Below are 13,888 nucleotides of genomic sequence, written 5' to 3'. Positions count from 1 at the left end.
GAGAGGCTGGAGCATATGTAGTGATGGGTCAACCAGGTCTGTAATTAACCTTTACCTGACCTAGATGGCATAGCTAGGCATTCATCCCTCACCTAATCAAACCAAACCCTTATGTCAGGATCCTGAAAAGTCTTTGGCTGTTATTAGATTTCTTTGCCCCTCACCCCAAGGTTACCACATTGAATAGATCTCCCTTTTATGTATTTTACTATTGTGATGGTTTGTGGGAAATGTTTCTCATAGTCACTGCCATTTAAAACTTGGTCCGCTGTTAGTGGTGCATTCAGGGTATGCTTATATGGTGACACCTTGCTGGCAAAGTTTTGTCACTTCTGGAGGGCATTGAGTGAAAAAGATTCCAGCCAATTCCAGTTTGATCCTCTCTGATTCCTACTTAGAGTTGAGAATGTGAGTCCTCAGCCTCCCACTCTAGCTCACATAATTATCTGCTGCCATGCTGTCCTGTCATGGTAGACTTATCCCTCAAGTGGTAAGCCCAAAGAAGCCCTTTAACACATTATCTTGGTCATGGTATTTTATGGCAACTACAGAAAACTAGCACAACTTAATTTTGCCTTTCAATTGCTTTTTGAGGACTGGTGACGGAGGTACCAATGCACAGACTCTAGTAACTCAAGTAGCACTAATTATTTCTTTCCCAAAATCTTGGTACAAATAGGGGTAGGGAAGGGAGAATGATGTAGAAATATACATATTCCTTTCAGTGTCTTATCACAAATGTAATTTATTTATTCATTCATTCATTCATTCATTCATTCATTTTATTGATGTTCTTTGAGACAGTGTCTAATGTAACCCAGGGAAACTTGCTGTGTCAATGAAAATCACCTTGAACTTTTGATTCTGTGGCTTCTATCTCCCAAAAGTTGCAATTTCAGGAATATGCCACCACTACCCAGGTTTACTTTTAATAGTTCAGCATGCTCCTATTGTGTGGAAATGTATTTTCAGTCACTTTTTAAAACTTGTAATATAACAAGCACTTAAACTATACTCTGTGAGGAACCACTGACTCCTCACTTGGGGCCACAAGGTGACTAAAATCAGGAGGAAGCCTGGTGCATCTTCTCTTTCCATTTGTCTGCTTTTTTTTCTTTTTCCATGAAATATATTTTCTTTTATTTATCAAATTTTATAAAAAAAATGTTATGTTATATTTGGATCATGCTTTAACCTCTTCTAATTCATCCAATGCTTTCTTTTTCTTTTTCTCCATCTTTATTAAATTGGGTATTTCTTATTTACATTTCAATTGTTATTACTTTTCCCGGTTTCCAGGCAAATATCCCCCTAGCCCCTCCCCCTCCCCTTCTATATGGGTGTTCCCCTCCTCATCCTTCCCCCATTGCCGCCCTCCCTGCAACAATCCCGTTCACTGGGGCTTCAGTCTTGGCAGGACAAATGGCTTCCTCTTCCACTGGTGCCCTTACTAGGTTATTCATTGCTACTTATGCAGTTGGAGCCCAGGCTCAGTCTATGTATAGTCTTTGGGTAGTGGCTTAGTCCCTGGAAGCTCTGGTTGGTTGGCATTGTTGTTCATAAAGGGTCTCAAGCCCCTTCAAGCTCTTTCAGTCCTTTCTCTGATTCCTTCAACGGGGGTCCTATTCTCAGTTCAGTGGTTTGCTTCTGGCATTCACCTATGTATTTGCCCTATTCTGGCTGTGTCTCTCAGGAAAGATCTACATCCGGTTCCTGTCGGCCTGCACTTCTTTGCTTCATCCATCTTATCTAATTGGGTGGCTGTATATGTATGGGCCACATGTGGGGCAGGCTCTGAATGGGCGTTCCTTCAGCCTCTGTACTAAACTTTGCCTCCCTATTCCCTCCCAAGGGAATTCTTGTTCCCCTTTTAAAGAAGGAGTGAAGCATTCGGATTTTGATCATCCTTCTTGAGTTTCATGTGTTCTGTGCATCTAGGGAAATTCGAGCATTTGGGCTAATATCCACTTATCCCATTTGTCTGCTTTATTTTGGCTCAGACTCCTTGACTCTTCACAAACATGATAAGCAGGTCCTATAGGATGTCTGTCTAACTAACCAGTTTCATCCCTTTTGAGGCAGAACGTCTAAAGATAAGTCATTGTTGAAACTTGCTATCACTTTGGATTCCAGAAACAGATAACTTCAAGAGGACAAACTATCAACCCCACCCTTAACCCAGGATGAAGGCAATTATCTGTTGTTCATTCAGAATGCCCATCAAGCTTGCCATTTTCTAGGAGCTAGATTGTTCCTTCCAGTAATGATAGGGTTAAAAAATCTCAGATGACCTTGAAGAACAGTAACAGAAACAATGCTCAACCTGACAGAGTTCAAACTAAATCTATTTAATGATGCAAAGTTCTCTTGGCTAACAAACACTCCCCTCCTTTAAAATCTGTATTTCTTCTCTGCTACCCCAGACCCAATCAGGAAAGTGACCACTAGAGACATTTACCCAAATTCTTACACGACTGGTCCTTCTTCTACCACTCTCATGGCAATTCTGATTTTTCCTCTCCTTTCTCCCAAGCCCAGGAATCCTAAAAGTCCAACCTCTATCTGCCCTCCCCAATCATTAGCTACTGGCATCTTTATTTACCAATCAGAGACAACTGGGAGGCAGGGTCCCTCAGCATCTTACATGCACAGAAGCAATTTCGAGGACCAAAATTAGCATTATAACACAAATACCATTAGGCCATTCCACTTCATTTGGTGACACCACAGCCAGTCACTGTTATTCCCCAGGCTGTGCATGTGCTGAATCATTTTGTCTTTATCATTTATAGTCATCTGGGAATAGTGACCTAGCCCTGCTTACTGGGTCGACAGGGGCCAGAGCTTTTGTCTTTATGCTTTGTTTCAAGAACATCTGTGGTTCTCCAGTATCTAATGTCACTCATATCCCTTCAGGATAAATTCTTAGAAATGAAATCTTGTATTCTATCAGTGTTTATATATTTTTGACACTTTTTCTTTAATTGGGTATCTTTTTTTATTTAGATTTCAAATGTTATCTTCTTTCCTGGTTTCTCTTCCAGAAACCCGCTATCTGCCCCTGCTTCTGTGAGGGTACTCCTCCACCCACCAACAGACTCCCTCCCAATTCCCCACACTGAAACTCCCTTCATTGGGGAAACGAGAAGGATCCAATATTTATGTATTTAAGAAACTCTCAAAGAATGTTTCACTTGCTACAATTTACATGTTGCTTTGGAACACCATTTTGGGGAGGAAAAAAAAGAGACCTTTAAAACTAACTGAAAACCCACAAGAGGCCAGATTGGCATTCTGATCCTCAGAACTCAGAGGACCAGTATGACTATGAATATAGATCTCAACCCTATGCATTCTGTTTTGATTTTGAGTGAGTTATGGAGAATTTCTCAGTAAAGAAACCACTTCTCTTTCTTCACTTGAGAGTATTTTTTCTCTGGGGACACTGACTTTGATTTTTAAAGCATGGTTTTGTTTTGTTTGTGACACAATAGAATAAAATTATGAGGCAAGACAAAACTAACATGAGGTCTAAACTAAAATGTTGTTGACTATAATGTTGTCCTTAGTGCAGGAGCCCCCTGAGCAAGACATGTATTATAAGGCTGGATGGCCAGGTAGCTAGTTAAACTCTTGCAGTGGTTTGAATGACAATGGTCCCCATAGACTCAAGTTTGAAGACTTGGGCCCTAACTGGTGAAACATTTTGGGGTGGATTAGAAGATATGTCACTGGGTAGCAGGCTTTGAAGTTTCAAAAGACTGGCACAATTCCCAGTGTCTCTATGCTTCCAACTTGTTTCAAAATGTATAAGATCTCAGCTCTTCCTGCAATCATGACTGTTCCACCATCATGAACTCTCGCCTTCTGAAACCATAAACCTCAAATTAAATGCTACTTTTTATAAGTCCCCTCAGCCGTGGTATCTTATCACAGCAATAGAAAAGTATCTAAGGCAATAATCGAGTATTGAAAGTCATCGGGATGGACAAGCAGCATATTGTAAAAATAGAAACTGAAACTACAGGATTGAGTACTAGTCAAAAGAATGGGATCTGAGCCTTGTTTCTGGCACAGGGTGGGAACAGGCCACTCTGAACTGTATATGAAGGTATGGGATTATTTATGATGGTCAATATTCATTATCAAGTTAACTGGCTTCAGGATCACATTTGAAACAAGCTTTGGAGCATGTCTGCGAGAGCCTTTCCATAGAGCTTTGAATGAGAAGGGAAAACTCACCCTAACTGTGAGTGCCATTCCATGGGCTGGGATCTCAGTTTGAATGAGAAGAACTAAGAAATTGGAGCACCCATGTCCATCTCTCTCTGCTTCCTGTTTATAGATGGGATGTGACCAGATGTCTCTCACTCCTGTTGACACCCATTCTCCATTACTATGAGCTGTACCTTTAGACTATGGCTCTAAATATTTCTCTTTCTTGATTGCTTTGCTAAAGTATTCTATCATAAAATGAAATTATAAATACAATCTGGCCAAAGGCTTTCTGATGAATAACAAAGGCATTCCATTGATCCCTCTTGTGAGTATTAATCCAATTTCTGCACAGAAAAAAGAAGGACTTTAAGGGAAGTTGTCTCTATACTAGAGAATTTAAAACTAATATGAGGCTTCTTCGAATCGATGTTAGGGCAAGGGCTCTTGGCTCTATCTACTCTTACCTCATGAAAGTTTCCATCTTACTTCGTAATAAACTCTACACTCTGTCATTAAATTCTTTCAAAACAGATTAAAAGGACTATAGAACAGAGAGAGGGCAGACAATGACAATATAAATATCATGGCCTAATTTGAATTGCTTCATTTTCTATCCTATAAATAACAACTTCAAGTTTGTAGTAGGGCCTTTCAATTTTCTCTTAGAAGATTTCAACCATTTTATTACTCAGCCCCTAATTCTTTTCATATCTCTTTTAAAGAGCAAAAAAATGAAAAAGATGATGATGATGATGATGATAATGATGATGATATTATGCTTTAGGATCTGTTTTGTTGTTGCTGTTGTTTCTATTTTGTGGGTTTTTTTGCTTGTTTGGTTTTTTTTTTTTTGGTTTTTTTATTAATGCCCCATTTCTGAAAATATGACACTGATAAAGAATTGAAACTTGTGCATGTTAGAATGAATAACAGGTTGTATCCCTTTCTTAATCTAAAGAACATGCATAGTTAATAACTACATTGTGAAAACCAATAATACTTCCTCATATTTACTTACATAGTTTAAAGATGAAACTATATAAGGAAGTGGGATATATAAATCAGTAGTAGAGTGAATGCTTAGCATATATGAGACACTTAGCTAAATCTTCAGCATCAATACACACACACACACACACACAAACACACACACACACACACACACACAATTTGATTCCTAATAGTTTTTTTGTTTATTGATATATCACTGTTTTGTATACTAAGCTTAAAGTCCTACTCTTAGGGCTGGAGGGTTAGATTACTGGTGGAAAATATGCTTAGCAGATGTGAGGTAGTGCACAGAACTATCCTCCAAACTAAACAACCCTCATCATTGGGCATTCATCTGTGTTGAATACCAAAAGTCATCCAGCTGGGTTTCTTGACTGTTTATATCTCCTCACAGAGGGATGGGAAGAGTCACAGAACCCTTACCTCAGTATCCAGATAATCGCTCTCACCTGCCCTAACCACATGTGGCATTGGAATAAAAGGACCTAGGAAGACTAGCAGAGGGAGGAGACTTTACCAATGCAGCTATGGGAAAGTTGATGTCTCTGCTGGGTAGATTTTCTTGTGTGGCCTTCTATGAGAACAGTGTACAACACTATAAATGCTTGCTATGCTCTGTAAGAAAGCTCAATGAGGTCATTGGTTCTCCTGAGTGAACTTTTGTGGAGTCCTGCTTAGTTTGTCATTGGGACCTTACAAGTAAAGATAAAGATGTTTGTATCTTTCTGTGAGAAGGGATTTTTAAAAGAGGCCATGATAGGGTCAATTTTTAGAACAAAAAAAAAAGAAAGAAAGGAAAAAGGAAAAGAAAGAAGGAAGAAAAGAAAGGGAAGAAATAAAAAAGAACAAAAAAGGAAAAAAAACTATACGAATTGCAAAAATATCATTTTTCTATAATAAGTAGTCCTAATACGTAAGAGTTCTTTGAAAGCAGCTTATTAATTAGTAGCAGAATATGAACTCCACATGAAGCCTTAAAAATATAAAAATTATAAATCTTCATGTATACTCAAAATATCAATCACACCTTCCTATTCATTTGAAAGGATTGAAACTCACAAGCTCACAAATGGTCATTAAGGATGCTTCCCTGCTTTTATCTACTCTTGTCTGATAGCATCATTATTTTCATACTTATTTTGTCACACTGACACTTATTTTTTGAATAATATGAAAGGAAAATAAATTGGCCTGCAGAGATGGTACAATCCTTTAATCCCAATACTCATCTATCTATGAGTTCAAAGGAGCCTGGTCTACATAGTGAGTTCCAACCATCGAAGACTACATAGTGAGACCTTGTCTCAAAAACAGAAATAAAGAAAAGAAAGAAAGAGACAAATTAAAGAATTAAAGTACAGATATTCTGAACTCAAGTAATATAAACATTTCTTCCAATTGTCTGTATGATAATTCCCCCCTTCTCCTAAAAAAGGTTAGAAATATTTGAAATCATAAATAAGGAAAAGCAAGATGCTGATGAATCAGAACCCACTCAACCTCTATTATGAACCTTTGGACACAGTGGATACAGCAGGAATTTTAATTTGATTTTTATAAAAATTCTTTTCAAATTCTTTTCTACATATTCAATAAGTATTATTTGTCTTCAGGGTATAAATGAAAAAATAATTTTATAATATTTATTAGAAAAGTTCTGAAACACTACATGAGATTCCGGGGCCCATTTAGAGTTCAGAGGTGGCATGAAGAGTATTTAAGCTCAAAGACATTTGCGATTCAATGCATGTGAAAAGTCACCTTTTCATAGCTTCTCTTATCTGACTAAGTGCAGAAATGAAGAGTGCCATAAATCCCTTCTTCAGGAAGCCAGAGAATGGCAAAGAGACTTAACATAAGTTGCCTCTGGGAGCTTTACATCCTAAAGAAAATGGAGAGACCAGAGATCACACAAGTCAAACAAGTACAGACACACATCACAAACTTCCTTCCTTCTCACTCTCCCCACACTCCTTCAGTCTTCCTTTTTGCTTTTTTGTTTGTTTGTTTGTTTGTTTTTGGTTTTGGTTTTGTTTTGTTTTGTTTTGTTTTAAGAAAGGGTGTCTCTATGTGGGTCTAGCTGTTCTGGTGCTCACTATATAGAACAGGGTGGCCTTGAGCTCACAGAAATCCATCTGCCTCTTCCTCCCAAGTTCTAAGATTTAAAATGTGAGAGCATACACACCCAGCTCCCATTTCTCCCTCTCTCCCTCTCTCCCTCTCTCCCTCTCTCCCTCTCTCCCTCTCTCCCTCTCTCCCTCTCTCCCTCTCTCCCTCTCTCCCTCTCTCCCTCTCTCCCTCTCTCCCTCTCTCCCTCTCTCCCTCTCTCCCTCTCTCCCTCTCTCCCTCTCCCTCTTCCTCTCCCCCTCTCCCTCTCCCTCTCCCCCTCTCTCTCTCCTCTCTCCTTTCTCCTCTCTCCTCTCTTTCTCTCTAAGGCAGGGTTTCTGTGTAGCCCTCCCTGTCCTGGAACTCACTCTGTAGACAAGGCTAGCCTTCAACTCAGAGATTCACCAGCCTCTGCATTTAGAATGCCAGATTAAAGGCATGCACCCCACTGCCTGGCTCATTTGTCTTTCTTAAGGAAGACTATTTGCTCTTCCATAGAAACCACTCTCAACTCTATGTAAGGGCATAAGTTTGTGGTTGAAAGCACTAAACAACCTTTCAACTCAGTTCCAAAGTATGTGTGCACTCCATTCTCCTGTTAATCTGCCTTTTGTTTATTTAATTCAAGGGACTTAGGTATTGAACATAAGAAAAGGGAGAAAGTGAAGGTTTTCCTACTCTATACAGCTGAATGATATAAATATATATTGCTAATTATATGATTGTTTTCATGGTGTGGAAGTACACGGCTCTTTGACATAACCCTGGGTTCTATTACCAAATCTGGATATGGTAGAAGGTACATCCCATTTACTGCAAGTTTCCTTTATAGCTAGAAAATATCATCCTGAGTGAGGTAACCCAGACACAAAAGAATACACATGGTATATATTCAGTGATAACTTGATATTAGCCCAAAAGCTGACAATGCCCATGATACAACCCACAAACCATATGAAGCTCAAGAAGCAGGAAGACCTAGATGTGGATACTTCAGTCCTACTTTGAGGGAGCAACAAGATGATAGAGGGAGATGGAGGGAGGGAGGACCTGGGAGGGAGAAAGGAGGGCAAGGCAATAAGGGGGCAATATCAAGTACTGGAGGGGACAGGAGAGAGGTAGAGAGGGTCAGGAAATTGAATAAAAATATGTAGCAGGGGGGATGAGGAACTGGGGATAGCCACTGGAGGCTCCCAGACCCCAGGGAAACAAATGACTCCCAGGACCCAACAGGGATGATTTTAGCAGAGAAGGAGAGATAGAATTTGTAGAGACCACCTCCAGTAAATAAGCACGGCCCTCAGTTGAGGGATGGGGCCACACACTCATCTCAAAGTTGTTAACCCAGAAATGTTCCTGTCCAGAGAAAGAAAAGGGACAAAAAAATGGAGCAGAGACTTCAGGAAGGGCCATCACCTAGGGATCCATCCTGTCTGCAGACACCAAACTATACACTGCTGCCTTGACAAGAGGCACCTGCTAACAGGAAGCTGGCATGGCTGCTCCTTGGGAGGTTCAGCCGGCAACTGACCAAGGCAGATGTGGATGCTTGGAGCCAACCATCAGACTGAGCTCTGGGACCCTCGTCGGGGGGCTGGCAGAAGGACTGGAGGAGCTGAAGAGGGTTGCAACCCCATAGGAAGAACAACATCAGATGGCTTGACCACCTAGTGCTCTGAGGGACTAGACCAACCAAGGAGGGTACAGGGAGGGATCCATGGCTCCAGATACCCATGTAGCAGAGGATGGCCTTGCCTGACATCAATAGGAGGGGAGACCCTTGGTCCTGTGTGAGTTTTATGCCCCACCATAGGGGAATGCTGGAGGGGTGGGGCAGGAAAGGGTGGTTGGGTGGGGGAGCACCCTTATAAAGACAAAGTGGAAGGAGGATAGGGAAATTGTGAGCTGAGGGGCTTGTGGAGGGGTAACCGGGAAGTAGGATATCATTTGAGATGTAAATGAATGTAATGATTAACAGAAAATTAAAATTAAGAGAAAAAAAGAAAAGTAATGGCTGTTTGTGCTTTTTACCTCAAGGTTGTATGTGTGAGTGTGTGTGTGTGTGTGTGTGTGTGTGTGTGTGTGTGTGTGTGTGTATTTTCCATCTTGGAGTATTAGCTAGACAGATAAAACTGTGGACATGGCAAACTTCCCTATTTTAATGCTATGAATCTGGCAAGTGAAATGACTTAAGTCTAAATGCTTGAACAGCGCGAATCAAGTTCTGCACAAATGCGCAATCTGGACGCAGGTGAGCATTTTATATTTAGTGAGAAAAAGTAAAGGTCATTTAGCTCTTCCAGGCATATTTTTAAATATTCCAATTTCCTGATGTGCCAACTATTTGTTTTTTCTTGAACAACCTCAATATTTTACATTCTCTAGCTTGGAAAGGTCATTTCCTCCAAATTAAATCTCTTAACTGGATGACCATGTTTCTCAACATTTGTTTGAAATCTAAGATGTACTAACTTCCATACAACATACAAGAGAGAGCAATATGTGCGAAATCTCCTGTAGAAGCACAGGTCAGAGGGAATTATTGGAGATGTGTGGCTGCTCTGCCATTGCACACATTTTTGGTTCTTTCCTGTTAAATCCTGGTTTTTAAAACTTTGATTCTACCACTAAATGTTGACATACTGAGCTTATAAACCAGATCAAACCTCCATGAATTCCATACCTTAGCATATGAGGATGAAAAAGAAATCAGTACGTGATTTTATCTCTTAAAGCACATATGCCAGGTATGCATATGGTGTATATACATATTCGATGGGGTGTGTGAAACTCATTTGAAGGCACAGGTCAAAAATTGGTGTCTTCCATTAATGCTCTCCAAGATTCTCTCCTTGAATCTGAAGCTCATGGGATTCAGCTAGCACTGGGAGACAATGAGGTCCAGGAATCTACCTGCCCCCACCATCCCACGACTGGAGTTATAAGGAGCTCACCACCCTTCCATGGTTCTATGTGGACACTCAGAATCTGAACTCAGGTCCTTGGCCTTGTACAACAATCACTTTGCCTACGAAGCCATCTCTCCAATCTCATTTATATTTATAACTTCAGTGTTTGTTTTGTCCTCAGACCTGAGACTTCTTTCAGCTCCACCAAGTACTGTTCAGTGCCATCGTGTTCGTGAGGTCTTCCTTGATTTGGGGAGTGGAAAACTTTAAGAGATAGAAGTTGTAGGTGTTTGTAATGAAACGGTATTTGTTGGAGATGAGAGGGACATTGCATACGCATGCACCCACAGCACCATTTACTGGATGCAGAGGAGCAAGCTAGATAAAGAGCACAGAGAGAAGGGTGCAGTTTGATAAGCATTTATTTAACTAAAGAGAGTCAAAGCTGTGCATTCCATAAGGAGTGCTACAGACTGCAGCAAGGAGGGAAACAGCAAAACCGGTTCTAGACTAAACTTTTGGAAAATCTTTATGAATATTTATGAGATCAGTGTTAGAGTATCCAGAGAACAGTAGGCAAGACCAGTCCTTCCATGCATAGATATGAAATAACTTTAGTTATAAATATACAAGAATCAGCCCTAGACTTTTGTCAAGCATTTCTGTGATTCTTAGCACAATAGCCCCAATTATATACGCAGGTCATGTGGCAACATAAAGCCTCCTTTCCTTTAGAACCCTTTTAAAGCAAAAGTCTAATCATTGGAGGCTTTCTGGAAAGCCATAACTATAATTTAATCTGCTGCAATTCAATGCATAGATGCAAGAATGCATGAGAGGACAAAGAGTCTTGCATATATATGCTCTTGGCCTGGGGTGGGGGTGGTGTTTCATGGTAGCCAGCTGGGGTCCTTCAAAATCAATGCTCCTCTAGACTCCCTACTCCCTTTTGCTAGTCAGAGTCACTGTCTCATACCTAATAAGCAAACACTTTTATTTCTCATCTCATGCCCAGTTTCTCTATTTTATTCTAACATCAATTTTAACTCACACATTTTCTTTTTATTAAAGCAGTAGCATGGCATTTTCCTATGCTTTATCGTGATAACCTCTTTGTCTATCATCTTTGAATAAATTGTAAGATGTTTGAAGGCAGGGTCCGTATACGTGCTAAAACTCAGAAGTATGCACTTACCAAAGTGTATAGGGTATCTTTAGTATATAGAGAAGAGAGCACATAGTAAACCATAGAACAACGATGGCATAAAAAAGGAGGGGAGGAGGGAGAATAAATTACAATTGATAAAATGAAAGTAGAAGTGCCCACTATATATATCATTATTTCTCAAAGAGAGTCTAGTACAGTTTAGGGAACACTAGAGGTCAATAAATACTAGTTCACTTTTCACAATAATAATGTATGAATGAGATATCCATACTCCCAAGATTTTCTAGTAGAGCTTGAATTTAAAGTAGTTTTAGTGTTTTAAACAAAATCAATTTATTCATTATGCAATATAATTTCCATCCGTTAGACATTTTACAATAATGTCACAAATCAATAAAGCCATGTTTCACAATATTAACTTGGACATTAGTGGAAACAGGACATGGTACAGTGAGTGGCTAAAAGTGTTCCCCAGGGCCATCCTACTAGATTTAAATCCTGACCTAGCCGGTTGGAAAGAAAAATTATTCAATTTCTTAGTTCTTTAGTTAGACCTTTACTAAGTTGGGGATCATTAAAAAGCTCACCTAGTAAGCCTGTCCTATAACTAAATTGAGCAATGCAGGTAAAGTGGGTATAATCAATCAATAATAACTATAATAATCAATAAAAACTAACTTCCTAGTAAATATCTCCAAAGGCTGATAGATTATTAAATAGATTAAAGAATCAGTTATGTATATTGACTTTGAATCAAAATTTGGCTATAGAGCCCCATATCAGAAAGGGGTGAAATCTATTAAGAGTAACCTCGTGTTGGTTACTATTGCAGATTAAATTGTCTTAAATTAGTCCTGACAATATCTTCTGTCTGTGTGCTTCTCTGATGATATGACTTTGACAGCTATTCTGTTAGAGATGGGTCCTATGTTCCCTACCTGTGAAACTGGTTGCATTTGTGCCTAGAGCATAGTGAGGCTATATATAGCTTCCTAGGTCAGATCATAAATAGTGACAGTTATTCTGTTGGGGTTCTCATCTTTGGAAACCTAAACTAGCTTATAAGAAAGACAAGAACACTTTGCTGTGAAAATATTCAGAACATATGGAGAGCCACTGGAGATTTGCAGCTGCCAGCCCTGGCTAACGTCCCTGCCAACAGATCACCTGGCAGACAGAAGATTCTGATTCACGTGACCTACATGAGGATGTTTCCACATGATCTACCCACCTTCTATTCTCCATTACCTCTAGTCTTCAAGTTTTCCCAGATAAGATTTAGATATGAAGGAGAAGCACAAAAAACATCTACTGCCCAAATCCCTGACTCTTAGAAAACAGACTTAGAAGAAAACAATGCTTTAAGCCAATAAATTGTGGGTGTGTTTTTGTGGTGCTATGAATTATTATGATATTTGCAATTTACATGTGTTACCTTACTATTACTACTGTTCCTACAACTTTGTCAGTGGAAACACAAGGAGTTAAGGCTGTAAGACACATTGTACAAAGATAGCTACCAAGTAAATGATAAAGCTAGGATTTTACACCGAAATAGCTCTGCCTTTTAAGACTATGAATTTTTTCACTAACCAAGGAAGAAGCACATTCATGCCGGCTCAAAAATCCATTTTAAGGAGTAAAATCATTTCAAGGTCTTGCTCATTATGTAATGCTCTGTCTGATTTCTCTTAAGTCCTCTGAAGATGGTAATTTTCACAATCAACTAGAACTATCCGTGGAAACTGCCTTTCTAAATTTAAGGATGCTAAAATGATCATGTCTGAGATCTGTTAGTGAAGGTTGCCATGCATTGTTCATTGTAGGTCCACTAGTTAGCTCCCAACTGAAGGAAGGGAAGCTATAACATTAATCCAGGGTCATCTGAGTGACTTCAACCCAAATCCTGTGGATCATTAACTGTCAAAGTGATTCTTAGTCCTCATGCTATGGAATTTTTTTTTTTAAAAAGTGAACCATACAATCCATAGTATGCCACATTTTTGTTTGTGTGTGTGAGAGAGGGGTCTTAGTTATGAGCTATCGTACTATGTGACCAGCAATAGCAGTGCATGGCATCGCAGGTATCAGAGGTTCTAAATCAGTGGTTCTCTATCTTCGTAATGCTGCAACCCTTTAAAACAATTCCTCATGCTGTAGTGACTCCCCAACCATAAAATTATTTTCATTGCCTCTTGATAACTGTGACTTTGCTACTGTTGTGAATCAGAACTATTTTTGGAGATAAAGGTTTGCTAAGAGGGTCGTGACCCACAGAGAAGATAGAACACTATTTTTTTCCTGTTCACCAACAACCATAGAACAAAGTGTAAACTCTTCATATAAACTAAGACTTTCCAATCATCTGACTGCTATGGCTGCCTCTAATTCTTACCCAGCACTTAGAACAAGTATTCTTTCCTCTGGAATTATTTATTGTAGTTCTAGGTCTACATAGTATCACATGCCTAGAACC

This window comes from Rattus norvegicus, chromosome 9, assembly GCF_021556685.1.
Source record: "Rattus norvegicus strain SHRSP/BbbUtx chromosome 9, alternate assembly SHRSP_T2T, whole genome shotgun sequence".
NCBI classification, from domain to species: domain Eukaryota; kingdom Metazoa; phylum Chordata; class Mammalia; order Rodentia; family Muridae; genus Rattus; species Rattus norvegicus.
Note: the sequence above shows the minus strand (reverse complement) of the source record.